Consider the following 25,687-nt stretch of genomic DNA (forward strand, 5'->3'; position numbering starts at 1 on the left):
GATGATCTGTGCGAGCTCCTCTTGGGAGCACGAGGCAGTGCTGATACAGTCATCAATGTAATGGAGGAAGAGGTGGGGTTTAAGGCCAGTGTAGGTACCGAAGAGGTACCCATGGCCAGCCCCATTGTCTGTAGGAAGTGGGAGGAATTGAAAGAGAAAAGTTGTTGAGGGTGAGCACGAGTTCAGCTAGGCGGATGAGGGCGTCGGTGGAGGGGGACTGGTCGGGTCTGCGGGACAGGAAGAAGCGGAGGACCTTTAGGCCATCTGCATGGGGGAAAGCAGGTGTATAGTGACTGGGCGTCCATGATGAAAATGGGGACCGGGGAATTAGAAGTTCTGGAGGAGGTGGAGGGCATGGGTGGTGTCATGGAAGTAGGTAAGGGAGTTCCTGGATCAAGGGGGAGAAAATGGAGTTCAGATGGGTGGAGATGAGTTTGGTGCGGCAGGAGCAGGCAGAGACAATGGATCGACCAGGGCAGGCGGGCTTGTGGATTTTGGGAAGGAGATAGAAGCGGGCAGTGCAGCGTTGGAGAACAATGAGGCTGGAGGATGTGGTTGGGAGGTCATCTGAGGTGATGAGGTTGTGGATGGTGTGGGAGATGATGGTCCGTCTCCCCCACTCTCCCTATTTATTTCAGAACCATCTCCCCATCCCCCTTTTCTGATGAAGGGTCTCGGCCCGAAATATCAGCTTTCATGCTCCTAAGATGCTGCTTAGCCTGCTGTGTTCATCCAGCTCCACACTTTGTTATCTCAGTATCAATTTTGGCAAGTTTCATGGAGGGCTTCTTTCCATGGGCCTCAGCGAGTTTCCCTGCACTGTCTTCCCAACCTCACCCCATTACCTATGCACCACTGCCCCAGAGTACTCCTCTCATCATATCTTCCCACTCATCACGGGTGGATGTACTGGCTACTGCCAGGACTTTGTGGAAATCCTCGCACAAGTGCCATCTTTAACATACAATCTAGTCAACAGCACACAGTCTACAGCTGCCTACAGTGTTTGCTTAACTTGCTGTACAGTTGATAGACAGAGGGCAATTGGCACTCCACTTTGCTGGTGGGGACCTGGGGGTCCTGCTAGAGAGCGAGGTGCCCATGATGGAGCAAGCCCTTGAGCATCTGGGAGGTACGGGAGTGGAACGCCTCATCCTGGGAGCAGATGGAGTGGAGGTGAAGGAATTGGGAATCGGGGATGGAATTTTTGCAGGAAGGTGGGTGGGAGGAAGTGTATTCTAGGTAGCTGTGGGAGTCGGTGGGCTTGAAATGGATATTGGTTTCTAGGTGGTTGCCTGAGATGGAGACAGAGAGGTCCGGGAAGGTGAGGGATGTGTTGGAGATGGTCCAGGTGAACTTGAGGTTGGGGTGGAAGGTGTTGGTGAAGTGGATGAACTGTTCGAGATCCTTTTGGGAGCACGAGGCGGCGCTGATACAGTCATCAATGTAACGGAGGAAGGGGTGGGGTTTAAGGCCAATGTAGGTACGGAAGAGGGACTGTTCCACGTAATCCTCAAAGAGGCAGGCGAAGCTTGGGCCCATGCGCGTACCCATGGCCACCTCCTTTGTCTGTAGGAAGTGGGAGTGACTGATGTGTCTCTGACTGATGGAAGTTTGGAGGAGTAAGCAGCAGGCTATAGTTGCTAGGTTACTGCACAAACTTTCATATCGGGAATTGTCACCACCCGGTTTCAATCCAAAAGAGAGATAATGCAAAATTGCAAGCCACTGAGACAAGATAACACAATCCTGAGGATGTTAGTGCATGTTAATGCATGCAAATAGTCTTCTTGCCATTCACTGGCGAGAAACTCATCACATCATTCAATATTTTATTGGAAAATTAGACATTTTGATTTTGACAGCACGGAGCTCCTCAGTGCTCATTGTTCCAACTTTCTCACCGATTCCCATGAGGCTCAGGCCAGAAAGATTCCATCCAATGTGTTCAGACACAGCAGAGATCGAACACTCCTGTTGTTTAATTGCCCTGGCGTTCAGACTGCAGGTGAAGCATCTCTCCTGTATAAACGCAAAACGCCTGACGGTATGGGGGTTGGCACGTCTAGAGACAGACAGAGACAGAGAGACAGAGACAGAAAACCTGTTCCATGGCCCACCCTGTGACCCTTCTGACACCACAACGCAAATGCTTCAATTTACCGTAACCATGCATTCGAAAAAAAATTTATGATAAATCTTTTCCAAATATTTTTCATACTTTATTTCACAAAAGTTATATTCTGCAGTACGACATGATAAGGGAAAGTGACAGGAGGCATGTGTAACCAAAGATGCTGAAATGGTGACAGAATAAAATTGACAGAAAGCAACAAACACAAACTGGACAATGAGAAAGCTGGAGTGAGTACAAGATGTTGCCAGGAAGTAACAAAATGCAAGATGAATCAAAAACTTTTTGAAGGAAGTCTTTTTTTTGTAACTTCCTCATCAAAATTATGAGTCCAATCCAGAGTATGATGTTGGCAGAAGTGCAATGATGGTAAACAATGTGGTCTAATAAAGCAAAAAGCAAAGCCACTTGTAACCTGTTGTGCAAATAGTAAAGTACAAATGTGACCTTTCAGCTGAAACCTGACCGACTGAATGTTTTTATGTCAATGCACCTGTTGAAAAAGTCACAAAAATATAACAGCTGAACAAGATCGCCAAGAAATCTCTTCATTTTTTCTCAAGAAGGAAGGCTTTCTAATATGGTCTGTCATGAAATATTTGATGTTTTAAGCTAGGATGGGCAGCAATTGCTGGCCCAGCCAACAGTGCCCACATTCCATGAACAAGTAGCAAAAACAAAAAGCTCTGCCGTTCTATTCAGAGATACTGAAAATGTAGGCGATATGTTACACATCTTGCCTTTGACACCTATCATGAAATAAATCACAATATTGCCACTGAACACATAGATCAATATCTAGCTTTTGATCCTGAGAATTTTGATTGTAACACTAAAGATGGAGAGTATAAAGGTTTTGAGTGTCATACTTTTGTGTATATTTAGGTATTTGTGTTCCATGTTTGTGGGATTAAAACTCTTGTTTAAATAATTGCAAAAAAAAGCAATTAAGGAAACTGTTGAATTAGTGCTGCTGAACGTAACAGCTGCCTTAGATAAATGATTTCATGAAAACACTTTCAGCTTTAATACCCAGCTCATTCACTGCAAATAGCTCAGCTTATTACTTCAAAAAAAATTATTTATCTTTCATTTGAATCTGATTTTTATTTTCATCCCTCAATTTCCAGAATGTAGTGCAGGGAGCACCTCTTATAATTTAGAAAACTTCACAATGGAAAAGTCTGTGTAGTTTATCCGCAGATATTGTGGTGAACTCCGAGATTTGGAGGGGTGTTTGCTGCGTCCTTCCAGGGACAGCAGAGGATTTGATGACCTGCTCACAAAAAGGCTGCTACAGGCTGGGGATTGTCCTTGGCCTGGCTCTCCAAAAGGACATAAAAATGGAGTAGAGTCACAATGAGGCCAAGGTATGTGCAATGCCCTCTGGTAGCTGGAATCTGGACTGCTCCATGCTCTTTTACATTAAGAGGAGATTGTCTGGTGGGCCAAGCACCTTATTGTGCATAGCATTCTCCGGTCTCATACATTGCGCCCTGGTCAAGTTCTCATTTGTGCCCTCTGTAATAGCACTATGAAAGGCCTACTCCTGCTTCTACATTTCATGCACTCATCTGTAACAACGTCCTCCTATCAATTGAAATATTCTTTCTTTGTGACCTGGCTGCAATCTACTTGTGTTCACTGATTCAAGGTATGTGCTATGCCAATATCATGCTGCTGATATGGTGCAAGTGTCAGATCAAGTTAGCATTCTCTTCATCAGTGGTGACTTGCTGCTCTCCTTCTGCCTCCTTAAGCTGCTGTCTGGGCAGGGAACAATTTTGAGAGTTTCAAGAAGGAAAACCAGAAGGGAAGAGCAAGAGGTCCGTGAACGGTAGCATGAGGATGAACTGGAAGGGAAGAAGGGCCTAAAGTACTGTTCTGATTCCAGTTGATGACAGTACCAGACAAGTCAGATTCTGGAGTAAAACCTGCCCTAACAGACCATAGGGGTTGGCAAGGTACTTTAACCAAAGAACAAAGTTTTGACACACAAAACAAAATAGAGAAAACATGCTGTATATCAAAAGATTATTCCCAAAGGTCTTATCTTAAACAGCAAAACAAGTTTCAACCTTTTTTCCCCAGTCATATCCTGACAGATTCTCAACCCCAGCAACATGTAACTCTACAATCTCTCACTCAACTGACCAGATCACAAATTTCTGACCCTTTAAAAAACACTTGACAGAACCAAAAATCAAAAACCCACTTACCTCTGCTTTAGAATTCAAGATCTCAAATTACAATAATATATTGAAAAATCTATGTTACAGTAAGAAAATAAATCGACATTATGTGTCATGGGCTGCAATCCATCATCTGACATCTTGTCCTGCACAAGCAAGAATGTGGGTTACTCTGGAGTATCTTGTTCGATTGATATGCCTATAGTTGGAGACACTAAGAGTTGGGCATGTTTTTGGCAACATATGTGTGACGGTGCGGTAGATTATCTGACAGTCAGGATCTGCTGCTAGCTGGGTGATTGGTTATGCTGCACTGAGCAGCAGCGGAGGTCAATAGTGTGATAGGAATAGTTGTCACATGAAGATATATTCAGAGGCCATGTCAGTCCACATGAGGTCTGAGACTTATTGTGGCAGAGCAGAACCAGTGGGAGAAGTACTTCTGCATTTCCTCTGCCTTAAAAAGGAGATGGTCCTCTATATAATGGAGTTTTCTATGTCAGAACCTGGAGCATCCAGCATTGCTAAGAACAGCGAGGATGCCAGTGCTGTCAGGTGAACAGGATCGACTGTGATGCTCTCCATCGGTGAACAGCTGTTGGCAGCAGGCAGAATTGAGAGTCAGAGGTTGCGTGCAATGACTGATCACAAAAGTAAGACTGAATCAAAAGATTCGAAAGATATAACGCCTGATACATATGAGTGGGGACATTTGCAATGTCAAAGTAATTATCATTCTGCTATGTTCCTTCCCTGTCCCGTTCATTGCCACTAGCCCTCTTCCTGATTTCCTGCTTTTAGACACCCTCGAAGTGCTGTATGACCAACAAAACACATGTTAGAAAAGAAACAGAGCGACACTGATGAGGATGGCATTTGAAATGGCACATGCACTCAACCAGTCACCAACACGTAGCTAGAGGTAGAATCAACTCACCAGGCAGAAGTGGACTGCGGCAAGGACAGAGATTGTTTGTGTTCTAGATCACTGGAGTGGGAGATCACAGATTAGTTTTGTCGCAGGGATCGAAACCAGATCAAAGGGGGAGCATATGGGATGGTCCTAATGATACGGGACAGAGAGATGCTTGGAACATTGGTTGGTCTGCCTGATAACATCTGCCACTGTCATGGAGCATGGAGGTATGTGGTGATTCCATCTTGATACAGGGCAAATTACGTGTCTTCCTTTCTCCACAGCTTCTGCTTCATCTCCCTATTGTGCTGCAGATCAAATGTTCTGCCACCACAGCTGCCAAGCCTGTATCAAACTGTATGTGGACTGGTCATCAAATCCTTTGCCCACTCCAAGTGGATGCAACTACATTCCCCACTAAATCTAGGAACCCATCGATGCCTCTTAAAATACTCCACAGTGCACACACAGACTCTTTAATCGCAACAACTGTTCAAATTGACTTTATTTGCCAACTGGGAGCCCGGTCATTTAAGTAATACTCATATCCAGCCCTTGTACAGGTAAACACATATTCTTTAGTGAATTGTAACCAAATATAGGAAACAGAAACTAAAGACAAATGGACAATCTTGTAGAGTGCGAGAGGGTTCAGTGCGAGGATCTGCTTACAATATTTATCAATGTTTTGGATGTGGGAACCAAAGTTATGATAGCTCAATCACTGATGGCATAAATGTAGGTAGAATGTGATTTGTCAAGAGTACAGAAGACGTCTACAAATGGATTTAGATAGATTGTGATGATGCTGTAGCTTTAAGGGGTGTATTTTGTCCTGGCAACTTTTTAAATGAAGAGAGTTTGACACAGAGGTGATGAGCAGTTTGTTCAAAGCCAATAGAGCAAACGGCTTGTGAGGTCATTTTTTAATTGGAACAATAGAAGCAGCCTAAATGGGTTGGGTCAAGCTCTGAGAACCAGGATTTTTAAGTTTAGCCTTCAGTAGCAGTTACTGGGATCTTGAAGTGAGAATCTGAAACTTGGATACAAGCACAAGATGGCTTCTCAGTGCAAGTTATCACAACAAAATGGCTTCCAGCCTGGGAACTGTAAATTCTGCTAGGGCTGCATAAATAATGCAGTAATAAGATAATGCAGTACTAACCGTTCTAACTGACCGTCGGTTGCAAATATGGTGGCGCTGTGTGGCGAGATAAAAAGTTACTTACATGTTGTGACATAAGTTGTTTACCAGTTAACATTATTGAATCACGTAACTGTCAATGAACCAATATTATGTATTGATTGGTAATTGTCTGAATACACTACGTGATCACGCATATACCCTGCTTTAAGAAAAGTATAAAAATGTCTTTGTATTAAGTTGTGTGTGCAACTCCTCTGAGGAATACGGAAGTGCTCAACTTCTGTGTTTTCCGGATGATCTGTACCCAGCCAATTGAAGAAATAAAGAGTAAAGTCTTAAACAGCCAGACCGACTGCGAGTGTTCATTGACCGATCACGGAATCGAGAGACCCCATCGGGGTTCGAAATTTTCAGAAGCTGGGTGTGGACGGTCTTATTCCTCTCTCTGTTACTGAGAAAAGCTGTTTGTTCTCTACATGCTGCTAAAACCGCATGTGAGACGATTTAGAGATAATGGGAACTGCAGATGCTGGTGACTCCGAGATAACAAAGTGTGGAGCTGGATGAACACAGCAGGCCAAGCAGCATCTCAGGAGCACAAAAGCTGATGTTTCGGGCCTAGACCTGTCATCAGAAAAAAATTTTTTCTGATGAAGAGTCTAGGCCCGAAACATCAGCTTTTGTGCTCCTAAGATGCTGCTTGGAATGCTGTGTTCATCCAGCTCCACACTTTGCCTCACAGATAACAATCTATTGTACTGACTTCGCCACTGTCAAAGGCATACTTATGGAATGTTATTTCTTAGAACAGTGAATGAGTGGTTAATTATTTTGTTAAGTTTTACGATATAAATAGTGAAGTCAATTCCCTTCTCTTATTTTTATTTTGCCTGCATTTTAACAAAAGTGTATGAATAAAGCTTGTTTTCCTTCAAGCCTGTTAAGTTGATCAATCAAATTGTATCCAGAACAGAATGCCTGGCACTTGCCTTTAAAATAACAAAATATTAGGGTTTAGGCTATCTCTTTGAAATGTTTTGAGAGGGTTTAGTCTCGGCCATGACAGAGTCAACAGACAAAAATTGGCAGCTTGAATATAATGTGAACTTGTTCACTTGGACAGAAAAATTGAAAAGTAGGACAGCACTTAAATGAAAAAATGTGCAGAACTGTGTGGTATGCAAGGGTTTTTATGTCCTGGTATACAAATCACAAAACGTTGGCATGCAGGAGCAGCAAGTGATCAGGAAGCAAATACAATTTTGGTGTTTATTGCGAGGGGAATTGAGTATAACGGTAAGTAAGTGTTGCTGCAGCTGTACTGGGCCTGAGTTAGAACACATCTGGTGAACTGTTGACAGTTTGTCTCCTTAGTTGAGAAAAGATGTAATTAAATTAGAAGCAGTTCAGAACAGATACACTATTTCTGGGATGAAGGGATTATCTTGTGGGGAAGGGTTAAAGAGTTTTAAAGAATGAGATGTGATTTGCCTAAAGCGTATTAGATCCTGCCACCTGGCAGGGTAGATATGGAAAGGATATTTCTCCACTGGGGTGTCCAAAATAATATGGGAACACAGTTCAAAAATTAGGAGCATCTCATTTAAGACGGAGATATGGAGACATTTTTTTCCACATAAAGGGTTATTAGTATGTAGCGTTCTCTTTCCCAGAGCACAGTAGAAGTTGGGTTATGGATGTGGAGGTGCCTGTGTTGGACTGAGGTTAACAAGATCAGAAGTCACACAACATCAGGTTATAGTCCAACAGGTTTATTTGAAATCACAAACTTTCAGAGAAGCACTCCAAAAGCCTGTGGTTTCAAATAGGTGTTTTTAAGGGTGAGTTAGATAGGTATTTGAATGACAACGGAGTCGAGGGTCATGTGGGATAGTCAGGAAAGTTAAGCCGAGGCACAATCTGCTCAGCCATGACCTTACCGAACAGCAAATGAAGTTTGCTGGGCAAAACGCTTTACTCCTGTACCTAATTCTTGTGTTCTTGTTCTGAATACACTGTTTGGACCTGTAAGATTCAAGTTCACAAATTGAAAATAGAATCAGACAGTAAGATTGACTGTTGTTAGCACAGTACAAGTTTAGAGGGTTCCCGTACATGTAGGGAATACCGACTTTCCCAATGCTTTTTTTTCCTCAGGAGGTGCTGGTTTGTATGCAGACTGAACGGGGATCATTTGATGATGTAGGCCTCCGATTTCCACAATGTCACTTCCAGCACGACTGCAGATTCAAACTTCACACTCAAGGAGTATACAGAGAACATACAACTCAGCAGCACAGGACTCAACCTGATCAACCCGCTTTGTCTAGGCTATGAATTGAGATTGGTGAGTAGGTGAAAATAATACCCACAGTAAGACTTCAGAGAAAATGCCCAGTTTGTTTGATGGATCACTTTTGATGGCATAGAAATGATCATTATCTCAGATATCATGCTATGCTATCCTTACGGCACTCGGTTGCACTCACTCAATAATATGGAATTGTTATTGTACAGACTGCCTGAAATGATAAAAAAAAACTCATAACGATTCTTTCTGCAGAAAATAGGTCAACAATATGTTCCATATATATGGCATATATTCCATTCAGTGCAACAAATACTTCAATGAGCATGTTTAGGACTTTGTTGTATTTAATGCACATGAGAATTTCTTCATCACTAGGACTAATGAGTCAAGGAACTATGTGAATTATTTGAAATATTCCAAAAGTATTATACTTAAAATAAGAAATCAAATAGATTGAACTACTAATTAAGATTCAACACCAAAACAAAGTCTTGCACTTTTCAAAATGCACAATGGCAGAACCTACATTTTCAGTTTTGTAATTGAATTTTCCTGTTTTTAGATCATCTGTCCATGTCATAACACTATATAATTTTCTTTTGTCAAATCTTCTAGTTTAACAATTACAGAGAAGTATTCAACTTATACTGTGCCAATAGACAAATAACTCTGAAAGTCCCTATCACACTCATGGGAATTCATTCATGGGAGCCAATCAATCAGACAAAAGTCACCCCTCCACATGGAACAGTCAGACTCGTTGAAGAGCTGTTCCTCCATTGATATGTTTTCTCTCACATTTCTGGCTTATCATAGAATACCTACAGTGTAGAAGGGCCCATCGAGTCCACACTGCCCCTCTGAAGTCAATCCCATCCAGACACACCCTACTGCCCTATCCACGTAATTCCACAATTCCCATGGCTAGTCTACCTAATCTGCACATCTTTGGACTGTGGGAGGAAACCAGAGCACCCGAAGGAAACTCACACAGATACGGGGAGAATGTGCAAACTCCACACAGATAGGCACCCAAAGTTGGAACCGAACCACCGTCCCTGACTATGAGGTAGCAGTGCTAACTACTGAGCCACTGTGCCACCCTTCACAGACTTATTGTGAACCAATCAGCAAAAATATGGGAGAGCAGTCACAGTTTGTTGTTGATTGGTGCAGTATATAGAAGGTGTGTTGTAGCAACAACATTACCGATCATTTTGGCTTTTGTTCCATGAAACCTTTTCACAGTTAATCTCTCCTGCCCATCCCAGACCTTCACCATTTTTCTTCATTTCCTCTCCTTCCCTTTCAGTTGATCAAAACTATTTTATTTCTGACTTACCTCAATTCCGATAGACAGTAATCAATCTGAGATAACTCCTTTTCTCTCCAAAGATGCTGCATGATCGGTTTACCATTTTTAACACACTTGCTATTTTAAATCACATTTCCACCATCTGAAGCACTCGTTTTACTCCAGGCTCTAAGTCAACAAATAATTCATGATTGGCACCAGCAACTTCAACTACAGTTTGCCAAACACCAAAACTTGTACATACTTTGTCTTTCCTTTGCTACTGACCACCACATAGTCCACTTTCCCAGAACATAAATATAAAAGCCAATCTAAAGTGAAATTTGGAATCCAAATTTATAAATTAAATCACACCACAGTGTAAATACAAAAATAAAAGGTTTTTATGAATGCTGTAATCCTGCCTCCTTTGTACATTGGTTCCAGGGAAGCTATAAGAAGCTGGGCAAATTTTGTTCCTACTACAATGAAAGCTAAGGCATCAGCCTTCAAATGTTGCATCAGAAGCAATTAAGCTCCAAATTCCAACGTATGGTTCATAAACGTTCTCAGGCAAGACTTCAAGCAACTATATCAAGACTTTGCATGTAACTACTTTTGTTTTATTAAATGAACAAAAGTATAAGGAGGAAAAACATCAGCTATATATGAGACAACACACATATTTGCATTGTCCTGTCGTATGTGATTTTATTGTGTTCTGCAATAAACCACTTCAAGAAAGTACTGGCCACGTTTTTCACTTCCAAATTATAATTTGGACAGGAATACAGAATGACCCTTTGTGGCTTAGAATGGTCTGCTAGCAATTGAGTCGAATATGCAATTATCTAGGTAAGACATAAATTTAAAGGGAGTGATATCCATTCATCTAGCAGAGATGGTAGTGAATTGAAAACAAATATTTGTATAGACAATGCAACGTATTTGCTGGAGCAAGTTAAAACAAGCTATCAGTTAAATTCTTGAAAGTTGTAGTTTTCTTACAAATCAGAGACTTCAATAAAGATCCTGCAAAGGTTCTTAAATCACCATAAATCAGTTAACAACAGGATACTAACAAATTGGCAAGTGTAAAGCCATTCACCCAGAAGTAACAACAGCAAGGAAAGCTTGTAATTACTTTCAAATGTTTGGGGAAGCTGTAATTTGTTTGAAAAAGGCCTGGAAAGAACCTTTAAGCACTCATGCTAGTTGTCAAGTGATCAATTGTAATTTTTGGATAACATGAAACATTGGTTCACATGACCTGGCAACCCTTGGCCTGGAGGGAGTGCCAACAGGGGAAGAAAATATAAAAGCCATATGGAAGTAAAATAAAGAGGCAGGAGAAAAGCTAGAGATTAGAAGGAGACACAGCCAAGTTGGAGAGTTGAATTCCTGAGCAGTCAGAAAGAACATGCCACTTTTGCTTCTTTCACTTTCTGAGCAGTTGGCATGCTGTGAATGAGCCATATTATACAAAAGTAAAATCAGTTCTAGTAGATTAATGCTACCATGACTGATGGAAGCTCATAGCTAAAAGGACTGGTTGAGCCCTGTTTCAGCAAAATGTGCAATTTGGAGAGAAACAGCTAAGTCATCGACAATAAGAAACTGGAATGCTACCTGAAAAAAATTCAAATATGGAAAAGCTATGTGGCTGAAATTGGAGTCCATAAGATATTATTTTTGCAGCTTACATTTCATGGACAATTTCTGGTTTTCATTGACTATGCTTTGATTGTTAATTTAAACGTGTTCTTCTCATCCTGATTCACGTTAAAGTAAAAGTCACAAAATATATAATCTCATTTCGTAATTTCTTCAGTTAGGATTTATTCAGTCAATTCTGGTTATTTTTGTGTGCGGATGCCCTAACATGAAACCGTATTCGCTGAAAATATTATATTAATACTGTGCTTCAAGAATTGCTCATGACTAATACTCAAGATTTGCTCAAGACTAACACTGATGGTCAAAATTTATTGGAAAATTAAAAATGACACACAGTTACTGTCACATGCAGCCTGACTAGCAACTTGTGATGAGGAACAGGTGCACTATGAACTGCCAGAAATGTGCTGTCATATTTGCATTCGTGTCACCCTACTCTTAACATCTTTATGAGTTTCAAAATGCTATTGTACTTGCATATTAATTATGTTACCCCATCTCAGGAAGTTACATTTAGTAAGTGATTGTGTAAGTGAACTAACTCTACAGAGGCTGGTATCCCATCACCAAGTCATTCTTTATTTATATGTGCAGAGTCCCTGACACTGATCCACTTACCTCAGAGCCAGCTCTCCAAGTGAGCAGGACCTCTGACACACCTGTTTGTATCAAGGCTCCCTGATCGGACCAGATTAACAGCCCCAATCAGGGAACTCACATTCTACAAGGTCCACCTGGCTGACCACTTTGCAATCACAACAGTAAGCACCCAGTAACCATAACAATTAGTAATGACTATTCTCTGGCCCAGGATGTGAACAGGTAGAATTGTGAAATCTTATTTCTTTAGTGTAGAATTCTTGATGATATTAAAATTGCGTTTTAAAAAATATTCTGCTTTTCCTTTACATTCTCTCCTAATTTAATCCGTCTTTCATTTTCATTTCTCTTTCTGCACCTGATATAACATTGAAGTAGAGTGAGTAATTCCATCCTCTACCTCTGTTGATTCCAGTTATTTCTCAATCCTTAAACTTAATCAGTTGAGCAGATACCATGTTCTTCTTGTAACTCGCCAACATGCTGGATTTCCCGTTAACTTCATTGCAGATATCACCTGCTTTGCCAGCAACTTACAGGGCATATATGTGTTGAGCTGAAGGATATAGGCTCACTATCAGAAGTCCTGTTCTAGCAAATCTACGCCCATTAATATTGACTGAGGTCCTTTATAAAGATTATTCTGCAAATTCCAACAGCTAGAGTATATCTCGCAAAACAAGAAAAGTGAGTTGACATCATTGGTATCTAGAGTACTTATTTGTGACGAATGTCATTTCCTTTCAACCATCGAGTTTTGTACCTGCGGTTGTAACTCGTTCCAATTTGTTAGCGAATGCAGTTTACATAAGAGAATGCTCGTGCTTCCAGGAGTTGCTCATATGGTTTGCACTCTTCTATGTCTGAAAGTCCGAAGACATATTTTATAAGGATAAACTGACTGGCAAGATAAATGCTGAATTATACCTTTTTTAATGCATTGGTATTAGGCAGTTCTCAATGGTGAAAAACAGGTGAAAACTTCATAGTTTTAATTAGGGGTTGTTTATTATCCAAAGCTCTAGTTTCAGATTTGAATATTTTAGAGTAGACAGCAAAATGATACAGCATAAAATGCATTGAGGTAAAATTTGAAAGAATGGAATATCTAAAATATGACAGAATTTTTCCAATTGCCTTATGACCTGGATCACAACTCTGTACTGCATACAACAGTCAAACAGTTGTGATTTTCTGGAATTGGCTAATTACAGTCCAGATGGTGGCGAAGCTATTGAAATCAAGATGGAAGCAAGTCTTGTGAAGCTGAAGGGCCATTCAGAGGTCCATTGTTGGAGATAGCATTTTTCAGACGAGCGGAACAAATTAGGTAGATGGGGGTCTCAGGAAGTCCCAAATATTATACTCAAAGAAGAGCTGGACAGTTCTTTCCAGTGACTTGCTCAAAATGTATCCCTTATTCAAGTTGACTAAATAAAAATATTTGCTTGTTATCAAAATATAGCTAGTTAGATCTTACTGTCATAAAATGGTTTACAAGTTTTTAACATTAAAATAGTAATGTTACTTCAACTTTATTTCATTGTAAAGCATGTTTAGAAATCCTAAACGTGCAATATCAAGCCGGCACTTTTTTCTTTAAGAAGAACGTTGAAGAAAGGAAAAAAATTCATTTTACATTTAGTGAGAGTGTAAAGGTATCTCAAATTGTCAGCAACTTTTGCTAAAGGAGTCAGGCATAAGAAGTGAATGCCAAAACTGGAAAGAAAGCAAGTCTGAAATGTAAAATAAGATGACAAACAAGTAACAAAAACAGATAATGGGCAGCACGGTGGCTCAGTGGTTAGCACTGCAGCCTCACAGCGCCAGGGACCCGGGTTCAATTCCAGCCTCAGGTAACTGTCTGTGCGGAGTTTGCACATTCTCCCTGTATCTGTGTGGGTTTCCTCTGGGTGCTCCGGTTTCCTCCCACAGTCCAAAGATGTGCAGGCTAGGTGGATTGGTCATGCTAAATTGCCCGTAGTGTTCAGGGGTGTGTGGGTGAAAGGGGATGGGTTTGGGTGGGATGCTCCAAGGGGCAGTGTGGACTTGTTGTGCCAAAGGGCCTGCTTCCACACTGTAGGGAATCTAATCTAATAACAAAACCATCTAACACTGAAGCCTTTGCAACTGAGTGTGGTGATATGTTGGCTAGCCTTACTTGCCCCTTAAAAAGGTATTATTTCCATAAGTCATTACTGGATAACAAATGGGGGCTGTATAAAATCTCTCGCTGACAACCAACTGGTTCGCAAACCCTTTGGAGGTTGCCTGTATTTTTCTAGAGAATGGCAGAGCATTGAATCTCAATTGACAGAGTCATTTAAGCAAAATTCACAACATTCATCAGCAGGTAATAATGCCAGCAAATAGTGGCACCTTCATCACCCCAGAAATTAAGTTATTCCTGCTGTTGAACCTGACTGGTCTGGTTTCTTTTTCTGTTTTACTGAGAGAAAAACATTCTACTAACATCAGAAGCATGGTTCCACTAAATGGTTAGCCAGGCCTTCTCGTATACCTGTACTGGGTCAAATTGCATACCTGACTTTGAGAGTTATTGCTTCTTTGTGTGTTAATCTCTGTCAGGATGACGTATACGCACCATTCTTCATTTTTAATGGCTGGCCTTAGGCTGCTGGCAGGGACTTTTGGGGTATTCTTATGTGCTGGAATTGCTGCACTGTCACACAGGGAGACTTCAATAAGAGACAAAGCAAGGCAAGAGACCTGTGAGCCAGTAAGCTTGTGGATGAAGAGGGCTTGCATGTGAGCGAGTAGACATTCTGCAGGGAAATGTGGAGAAAGGTAAAGCGTAATGGTCTGCTCATAGAGCACAGGGATGCAGCAATGGGTAGGATAAGTAGAATGTGAAGAAAGTTACTGGAATTATCTCCCAAAAATGCAGGAAGTGTGGTAACTTTAGCAGGAGAGAAAGGTTCAACATTTGGAGGTTGCTACTAATAAAGAGCCATAAACAGAAAATTTAGTGGACCCTACAGAGAATGTCCAGAGATGGGGAAAGCTGCCCATTTATTTTAGTTGGGCACCAAATGCACTCATCCTTCAGATTATTTCTGCCATCCTTTGTTGTCCTGGTTAGAGTAAATTGTGAGCTCATCATGCTATTCCCATTCTAATGTAGTAGAGCCAGTTGTTCAAATATCAACAAAGTCCCATGCAATGAGGAAAATACATGCATAAGAAGCAGGGTTGGGAGATGTGCAATTTGTTCTGTACTGTTAGGTTTAACTCATAGATTGAGCAAGAATACAGCTACTGCTTAATAGGGCATGTTACATGATACAGGAGAGGAGACAAGTGGGAATAGGAAGATGGTCTTGGACAGAGTTGCAAAGGTGAGGTGCTCGAAACTGGGAAGAGGTGACAGCTACATATTACCAGCTCCAGCAAACTTGCTGTGTGTTTAAAGGGTAGATAATTGGAATGAACTGAGGTAGTCTTGACACAGAAATTGTGCTGAACGAAAAAAAATAGGATTTTACACATTCTTCATTGGATGCCAAGGATTTGCTGTTCGGGCAAGACACCACTGAAATGCAATGAAATCAGCAGCAACCACAGATGGGAGTGAGTTCTCTTTCCTGCTCTGGTAAATGTCTTTGCTCACCTACAGTCCAGTGCGCTGCAAATGAGCAGTATACAGCTCCCAGGGTACTGAGAAACCAGGCACGTCATAAAGTTTGTACTTGGCTCGCTGCTTCTGCAGCTGTATCATAAGAAAGTTCAAGTGCGGCATGTAGTTACTTCTCAAACAAGCACAGCACCAGCAAAATAGCACTCAATTTTGAAAACAATGGCGATCAGCGCAGCAAACAAAAGAACAATAGAACCATACTGAGTGAACTATGATCACTTAGAAAATTGGGACTGTAGTTGGTAATTATAGTTTAATACGTTTCCATTTTTGATTCCCTATGAAGAGTATGCCAAAACACTTTATCTGAGTCAGCACTGTTTGTGTCAAGATTATTCCATCTAGGTGAAAATCATTTGCTGGGTCAAAGAATATTATGCGAAATGCTAGCAAGATAGAAAAGAATATTGTCATGAATAGGTTTGTGTTGCAATTAATTTTTATATCTGGAATGATGGAAATTACAAAGATGAACTTTGAAAAAAGGCATCAATGTCAGTGAATAAAGCTTGAAGCCGACTAAACCTAAAAGTTTGGCAGCAGGGATTTGACATTAAGTTTAATCTCAGAAGCTGGAAACAGAAGCTGGAGAGCAGCAAGGTTTGAAACTAAGGATAATCCATTGTGGACCTTGTGGTAGAGAAAGCAACTAGCAGATCAGCTTGCGAGTGTCGAAAAGTGACCACAAGAAGGGACTGAGGTATCCACAGTCAAGAGGCGCCGAGCGAATGTTTTACCTCTGAGAACAGCTGGAGCTGAGGGGAAACACAACTTTAGGATTAATGCATTTTATGAAGGGAATTTCTGGGGATATAAGAAGTAAACAATACATCATGATACCTAACATATGTAGTTATAAACCAGGCTGTAAAGCTAACAGTAATAAAATGTGAGACTGGATGAACACAGCAGGCCAAGCAGCATCTCAGGAGCACAAAAGCTGACGTTTCGGGCCGAGACCCTTCATCAGAGAGGGGATGGGGAGAGGGAACTGGAATAAATAGGGAGAGGGGGGGGAGGCGGTCCGAAGATGGAGAGAAAAGAAGATAGGTGGAGAGAGTATAGGTGGGGAAGTAGGGAGGGGATAGGTCAGTCCAGGGAAGACGGACAGGTCAAGGAGGTGGGATGAGGTTAGTAGGTAGCTGGGGGTGCGGCTTGGGGTGGGAGGAAGGGATGGGTGAGAGGAAGAACCGGTTAGGGAGGCAGAGACAGGTTGGACTGGTTTTGGGATGCAGTGGGGGGGGGGGGGGGGGGGAGGAGGAGGAGGAGGAGGAGGAAAGAGCTGGGCTGGTTGTGTGGTGCAGTGGGGGGAGGGGACGAACTGGGCTGGTTTAGGGATGCAGTGGGGGAAGGGGAGATTTTGAAACTGGTGAAGTCCACATTGATACCATATGGCTGCAGGGTTCCCAGGCGGGATAGGAGTTGCTGTTCCTGCAACCTTCGGGTGCCATCATTGTGGCACTGCAGGAGGCCCATGATGGACATGTCATCTAGAGAATGGGAGGGGGAGTGGAAATGGTTTGCGACTGGGAGGTGCAGTTGTTTGTTGCGAACTGAGCAGAGGTGTTCTGCAAAGCGGTCCCCAAGCCTCGGCTTGGTTTCCCCAATGTAGAGGAAGCCGCACCGGGTACAGTGGATGCAGTATACCACATTGGCAGATGTGCAGGTGAACCTCTGCTTAATGTGGAATGTCATCTTGGGGCCTGGGATAGGGGTGAGGGAGGTGGTGTGGGGACAAGTGTAGCATTTCCTGCGGTTGCAGGGGAAGGTGCCGGGTGTGGTGGGGTTGGAGGGCAGTGTGGAGCGAACAAAGGAGTCACGGAGAGAGTGGTCTCTCCGGAAAGCAGACAGGGGAGGGGATGGAAAAATGTCTTGGGTGGTGGGGTCGGATTGTAAATGGCGGAAGTGTCGGAGGATGATGCGTTGTATCCGGAGGTTGGTAGCGTGGTGTGTGAGAACGAGGGGGATCCTCTTAGGGCGGTTGTGGCGGGGGCGGGGTGTGAGGGATGTTTCCCGCAACACATCCCTCACACCCCGCCCCCGCCACAACCGCCCTAAGAGGATCCCCCTCGTTCTCACACACCACCCCACCAACCTCCGGATACAACGCATCATCCTCCGACACTTCCGCCATTTACAATCCGACCCCACCACCCAAGACATTTTTCCATCCCCTCCCCTGTCTGCTTTCCGGAGAGACCACTCTCTCCGTGACTCCCTTGTTCGCTCCACACTGCCCTCCAACCCCACCACACCCGGCACCTTCCCCTGCAACCGCAGGAAATGCTACACTTGTCCCCACACCTCCTCCCTCACCCCTATCCCAGGCCCCAAGATGACATTCCACATTAAGCAGAGGTTCACCTGCACATCTGCCAATGTGGTATACTGCATCCACTGTACCCGGTGCGGCTTCCTCTACATTGGGGAAACCAAGCCGAGGCTTGGGGACCGCTTTGCAGAACACCTCTGCTCAGTTCGCAACAAACAACTGCACCTCCCAGTCGCAAACCATTTCCACTCCCCCTCCCATTCTCTAGATGGCATGTCCATCATGGGCCTCCTGCACTGCCACAATGATGCCACCCGAAGGTTGCAGGAACAGCAACTCATATCCCGCCTGGGAACCCTGCAGCCATATGGTATCAATGTGGACTTCATCAGGTTCAAAATCTCCCCTTCCCCTACTGCATCCCTAAACCAGCCCAGTTAGTCCCCTCCCCCCACTGCACCACACAACCAGCCCAGCTCTTCCCCCCTACCCACTGCATCCCAAAACCAGTCCAACCTGTCTCTGCCTCCCTAACCGGTTCTTCCTCTCACCCATCCCTTCCTCCCACCCCAAGCCGCACCGCCAGCTACCTACTAACCTCATCCCACCTCCTTGACCTGTCCGTCTTCCCTGGACTGACCTATCCCCTCCCTACCTATACTCTCTCCACCTATCTTCTTTACTCTCCATCTTCGTTCCGCCTCCCCCTCTCTCCCTATTTATTCCAGTTCCCTCTCCCCATCCCCCTCTCTGATGAAGGGTCTAAGCCCGAAACGTCAGCTTTTGTGCTCCTGAGATGCTGCTTGGCCTGCTGTCTTCATCCAGCCTCATTTTATTATCTTGGAATTCTCCAGCATCTGCAGTTCCCATTATCTCTGTAAAGCTAACAGTGCTTATTTGTGTCTTTTTTGTGTTTAAATTTTTTGATATATTATAAAATTTGTGTTGTCAATAAAATTGAAACCTTGTTGCACATTTCTGTTAGTTATGACAATGTGTTTGCACTTCTATTTAAATGCCAATGGTCCCTAACTAGACAGTAACAATAAATTGAGATAACAGGATAAATCAATGATAATTCAACTGGAATGGTGCAAATACTAATACTGTGCAGCTTTCACTTTAGCAGATTCATACAGGATCATATGATTAATTTTTTTTATAAACAATTAATCAAGTTCAATAGAGTAAGCAGGATTCTACAGTGAAGCAATGCCATCTGAAAATTCAAGCCAGTCTATTTCTTTTTACTCAGCCAATTTTGTATCAACATTACTACTATCCCTCTTATTCCTAAAGTTCTCACACAGATTTTTTGTCCCTGTTTTGATCACGTTCTAGAAAACCATGTTAACATCATTACCATCATTGAGCCTTTCTGTTACCTCTTCAAAAATAGCCCAGCAAGTTAGTTAAACATGATTTCTCCTCGAAAAATCCATGCTGGTTGTTCCTAATCAAGCCATCTTTTACCACATGACAAGTAATTCAATTATGAAAAATTGTTTCAAGAAGCTTCCTCATCATTGAAGTTAAACCAACTGGACTATAATTCCTGGATTTATCCTTAAAACCTTTTTAGAACAACCGCATGATGTTTGTAATTTTCCAGTCTTTTGCACCTCTCCTGAGTCAACGGAAGGCAGGAATACTATAGCTAATGTCCTTGCAGTTTCTCCACTCACTTTAATATTGTTATGCATTTCATCCAGTGCTACTGCCCTGTCCATTTTGAATGTCAATAATCTATCTAATATTTCTTCCTCATCAGTTGTGAATCCCTGTCACCATAGGTACTATCTACCTCCTTGGTAAACACAAATGTAAATTGATGAAGGGTCTAGGCCCAAAACATCAGCTTTTGTGCTCCTGAGATGCTGCTTGGACTGCTGTGTTCATCCAGCTTCACACTTTGTTATCTTGGATTCTCCAGCATCTGCAGTTCCCATTATCTCTGTAAATTATTTATACTCAGTTATGTCCTCTGGTTCCATCCTTTTTTTTTTAAAAAACTGCCCAATTAGCTTACCTCCTCCTTTTATAACTCTTCTATCATTTATATGCCTAAAGAAGATTTAAAAATCCTCCTTAAGTTGTCTGCCAGTCTTTCCTCATATGCTTTCTCACCAACCCTGTGAACCCGCCATATCTCTCTTATTCTGATCTGTATTTTCAACCTGTCACAAGCACAATTTCTCTTCATGTTAGCTTCTCTTTTCTTTTCATCCAGGGAGCTCTAGATTTCTTTGTCTTACTCTTCCTTTGTGACTTGCCCGAAGCATCTACTCTTTGGAGATGGCCCCTTGCACAGCTGCAGCTTATCCAGCCTTGTTTTGTTCCCGTCCATCCGGCCACATTCTTACACAGTTGCCAGCTGACCTTCTTTACTTGATTGACTGTTGTCATTCTCTGCCATTATCCAAAGCCTTACAATGATCACTGTCTCTAAGATATGCCCACTCCAACACTTGAGCCACCTCATTTCCAAGAACAAACCCAACATTGCATCCTTTCTTATTAGACACAAACCACTGTTGAAACTTCTCATGAACAAAATTTAGGAACATTTACCCTTTACCACCCCTTCTACTATTAATATACCAGTCTATTTTTAGAAATTAAATTCTCTCATAATAACTATACAATATTATCATCTCCATAATTTCCCTGCAGATGCCCCTCTACCTCCTTCTATTGGCAGGTGATTCTTACTAAGTCATTGGTTACTTTTTATGGATCATAATCTTTGGCTGTTCTTCTCCTCCTTCCCCCGCCAGCTCCCACTCCTCCCCCAAACTAAAGAAGATCCTGCAGTTGATCTGGAGCATACTTGACCATGGCACCTAGGAGGCAACATACCAACCTGGAGTCATTTCCCAGCCACAGAAATGCCCATCCACTCATCTAACTAACAAATCTCTTCTCACTCTTGCTCTTCCTTTTTCTTTCCTTCCTGTATATAGCTACAAATGTCACAATGGTGTTCTTCAAGGAGGTGCAGTCAATAAACTGACTGAAAAACAGTAGAAGAAAATCTAGCATCACCTGTCACCCTTCATCAAACTCTTCACTCAGCATACTTTACTCCTTGCAGCAAACCCCTTTCCCCTTACTGACCGTACATTTGGAACCAAATCCTCTGGAATCCTCACTCAACCTTTGTCTGTGACACCCTCAGCCCAAGTTACCCTCACCTTGACTGTGGAGCATGACTTCATGAATGTGCTTCACAAATCCTTTTCTTATATACAGCAATGAAGAGTCACCTTCTTCCTTAGCTTCATGCTATAGCGACCAACACCTTATTCAGACAAGGAGATTCAGGTACTTGACTGCTGATTGTTTAAATAGGAAGTTTTATCTTACTTAAAAGGTTATTAGTGCTAGATCAGAAGCTGGCTTTCACTTTAAAATTGAACTTAAACAAGATTAACCCATTGAATTCCAACTTTGAACTAAGTTCTCAGATATTCTCATTCAGTCTCCGTGCCAATCAAGCAAAGTTTCCCAAGTGCTGACTATGCAACATTATTACTTTGTCAAAGGCACACTGTTCATTCTTAGTTCACTGCTTTAAAAATTTAAAATCTTTCTGGTGGAACACCTGTTTGAAAGTCATCTGGTACATTGATACGGGCTTGACAAGTTTTAAAAAACCATTATACTGTAGAAATATCTGGTAATTTGGTAGATGATATTACTGTGCAAATGTTTCTGGGTGATTGTGTCACCACATGTGCAGGCTTTGTGAGCCTGTGGTAATCAATGAAAGAGAGCCAAAGTTCAAAGTCATTAGATAAAGTCTGCACACATGGGTAGATATGGCATGGCTGCACATGCACAGAAGTGCCTTTAAAATCAGCCTCAGAAAGATGTTCATGCTTCCCAGGCTAGTCATGCAGACTCCAAAAGGTTTGAATAGTTTCTTGCTGAATTGATGGCTTGCTCAGCTCTCTACTTAATTCTACATCCCCCACCAGCACAATCCTGTATCTTGACAAGGTAAATTGAGTGGAGAGATAAATTGTAAGTTTTGGCAGCAAAACAAGGCACACTGGACATGATGCAAAATCTGGACAGTGTTGCAAAATTGCTAGGCTTGGTGAAAGAAGATTGAGCAGATGAAAATAGTTTTTCCTCAAGTTTTGTGAATTCTTATAAAGTAGGAAGGACACCTGAATGATGATGGACGTAGATATGATAATAACTCTCACAAAGGAAAACTAGAAGGGGAAAACATGGATTTCTGGGGAAAAGGTGAGGAAATGGAATTAATTCTTTCAAGAACACAACACGAGCGTCCTTCATCAATGCTTGGGAGGTGGTGGTGTAGGTAGCAGTGTCTGGAATTAGTTCATAACACAGTCAGTGTTTTGTTCAGAATGTTATCAACGTTACAAGTTGCAAGGCTATCTGGTCAGCGTGGATGAGTTGACCCAAAGGTCTGTTTCCATGCTGTACATGATTCTATAAGGTTGGAAAATAATTAATATTTTCCCCACACCCCAGTAACTAGGGCTGCAGTATTGATGCAGGAATGTATCAGTACAGAGGGAATATCATGACTCAATCAGATCCCGCTGTCCCTAATGAACATGTTGCAAATATTTTTTAACAGGGTTCACTCCGGAATAGGAATCTCGACCGACTTTTACCCTCTGCTACCCTACTTTGACAGCAATGTTGACTACTATAAGATTTGCTCTGATTGGGTGACTTACTGGAAATTGCTGATTAAACCCAAGACATTCCTGAATAAAACTGCTTAAATTGGTAATTGTTAAAATATGAATGGGAATTCCCATTGGGTACTTAGTTATGGGGTTAAACAAAGACAGGTGACAAGCAATGCACAAAAAGGGCTCTTTTAATATAATTCTAAACAATTTAACCGAACACAAGTAACTGTGCTCCCCCCACTCCCGTTAGTATTGCAAACAGATGAACAATTGACTGTACATGTTGGTCTCTTACATATGGTGCAATAATAACTTAAATATGAAATTGATAATAAGTAGTATTTTCAGGATGGTGGTTAGCTCCAGCAAAGATAACTGTGGTGTAAACTATTATCTTTAAAGAGAAAAATATTTACTTCAGGGCACAGGTTTTGAAACCAATCTCTCCACAGATTTGGTCAACATGTATTTTGATGTCACAGATCCCATGACCCATTTTTTCAAATTTCTTCACAAGATGTGGGCAACACTGATGAGACTAACAATTATTGCCAACCTTACTTGCCTTTGAGAAGATAGTGATGAACTACTTTCTGAAGCCGGCGTACAACTGGCAGATATAACCTGCAAAACTGTTAAGAAGAGAGTTTTAGGATTTTGAACAAGCAACTGTGAAGGAATGACAACATAGTTCCAGGTTAAATATGGATGAGCTTGACTTGGAGGAGATCTTGCTGGTGCTGGTGTTCCCATGCATCTGCTGCCTTTTTCCTTCTATTTGGTAGAGATGAACATATGGGAATTGCTGTCAAAAGGGGCCTTGATAAGTTTCTGCAGTGCATTTTTTAGATGGTACAAACTTTTCTTCAGTAGTGGACACAATGAATGTTGAAGATGGTGGATGGGGTGCCAATTGAGCAGGCTACTTTGTCCTGGATGCTTTGCAAGTGTTGTTGGAGCTGCTTCATCCAGACAAGTGGAGAGTATTCCATTAGTTCTGATTTGTACCTTCTATATGGTGGACATACTTTGGGGAGCCAGGAAATTAGGTACTTGTCTCAGAATTCCATTTTTTGACCTATTTTTGTGGTCACAGTTTTTATATGGCTCACCTTGTTCGGTTTCTGGTCAAAGATAATCCCCAGGATGTTGACGTAGAGAAATTCAGCAATAGCAATGCTATTGAATGTTGTGATCTCTAACCAGTAATTATGATGTGTTTACCAACAATTTATTGACATCCAGTGAGGCAAGTGAAGTGAAAAAAGAATGTGAAAAACAAAACGTTCCCATTTGGAATTTCGAAATGAAGACTTAGAAATGCACATTTCAGTCTTAATCTGTCTTGAATTAGTGGATCTCATGGTAGGAGAGTGCAGCAAATTGGATTTTTTCTGTCGTTTGAGCTAATGTTTATTAACTTGTCACATTTTTTATAATGACAGCTTCAACATTTCCTTTAAGCAATAAATCAGCAGCTTGAAAATTCACTGAGATGAACATGGTGATCTGAAGTATCAATTAGAATTTGTACATGGTTTATTATGTACAAGCTTTATAACACCAGACAGTCCAGGTGTTGCTCTTTCAGTTTGTACAGTGGAGAACTTAGCTATAGCAGACACGAAGGTTACTTGTTCCCACATCAAAGACAGACATTCAATTTGGGGCAGGAAATGCAGCTGACAACTCAATGAACTGAGCACCCTCTCAAAACAAAGTGAGCAATTCCTGGAGCACTTCACCCTTCTCTCTCAGATATACAGAACATTGTAGCCTGTTTCTTTTCAAAGCCTGAATTAGTTTTGAGAAGTGAATCCATATTAAACAATTTTAAGTAGTTAAGTTTTTATTGTTTTTCAAAGATAAGAAGCATAGGAAATCATCTCCTCACTGTTCACATTTTTTGTACATTATCCAGGGAACAGCCTAAAGCTGTGGCTGTCTTGATAAATCACGTTTTGGTCCACTTCAATTCACTTTAATTCACATTACTTAAATATATTACAGGCTGCCATTTGAATTAAAGTAACTGACATATGGTTTAAGGGACTTTTCTTTCTGTTATAATTCCTAGGTATTGCAATTGGTTAATCAGATGCTAGGCAGGAAGAAAAAGCACAATATAAATTGCTTGGAATGCAAAGTAATCTCAGGTGCACTACAAGAAATTCAGCAATATGTGGTGAAATATGTAACAAATTAGGTTATGACAGATTTGTGCTTTACTATGATAATAGAATAGGTTGCTGACAGTAAGCACAGCAGTGGTCACTTAGTCAAGAAATTGGAGCTCTGGACTGGAAGAGCTGAAGATGAAACATTCAGTCCTACATGTCATTAATTAATCATATTTAATCCTAACATTTTTTATGTCTACAAAGTTGCATTTTAAAAGATTCATTAAAACTAATTGACTGTTATTTAGAAGATTATAATAAATGAGAATGACCATTTAGCTGATTTTAATTCATCCATCCACATAGTAACTAATTCCGTCTAATTATTTCTGGAGTAATTTCAGGCTGTTTCCTTCCACTATTCCATCTAAAAGCTTACTGTACATATTAAAGCATGAAGAATGATTTTGTAATGTATATCCTAAAATTACCTTTTATGAGTGTGTGTCTCAGTTCTACTCCTCTAGTTTAATTTAAAATGTTATTTTGGTTAACCTTTTCCATCTCTTTAACAATCTCACATACTTCTAGATCATCTCTTGTTCCGGTCTCTAATTCCCATCTATCTACATAATTCAATCCCAATAGCGAGAATCTCCTGTGGTTTTCCTTTGCAGTTTTTTGATT

The 25,687-nt window shown here is 41.6% G+C and overlaps 1 protein-coding gene across 3 annotated transcripts in view; it reads right to left on the bottom strand.

Moving 5' to 3' along the window:
- Positions 1 to 25,687, bottom strand: part of crppa (CDP-L-ribitol pyrophosphorylase A) — a 262,350-nt gene that overhangs the window by 97,054 nt on the left and 139,609 nt on the right. The window lies entirely within an intron of this gene.

Source organism: Stegostoma tigrinum, chromosome 2 (assembly GCF_030684315.1).
Source record: "Stegostoma tigrinum isolate sSteTig4 chromosome 2, sSteTig4.hap1, whole genome shotgun sequence".
In the NCBI taxonomy this organism is placed as follows: Eukaryota; Metazoa; Chordata; class Chondrichthyes; order Orectolobiformes; family Stegostomatidae; genus Stegostoma; species Stegostoma tigrinum.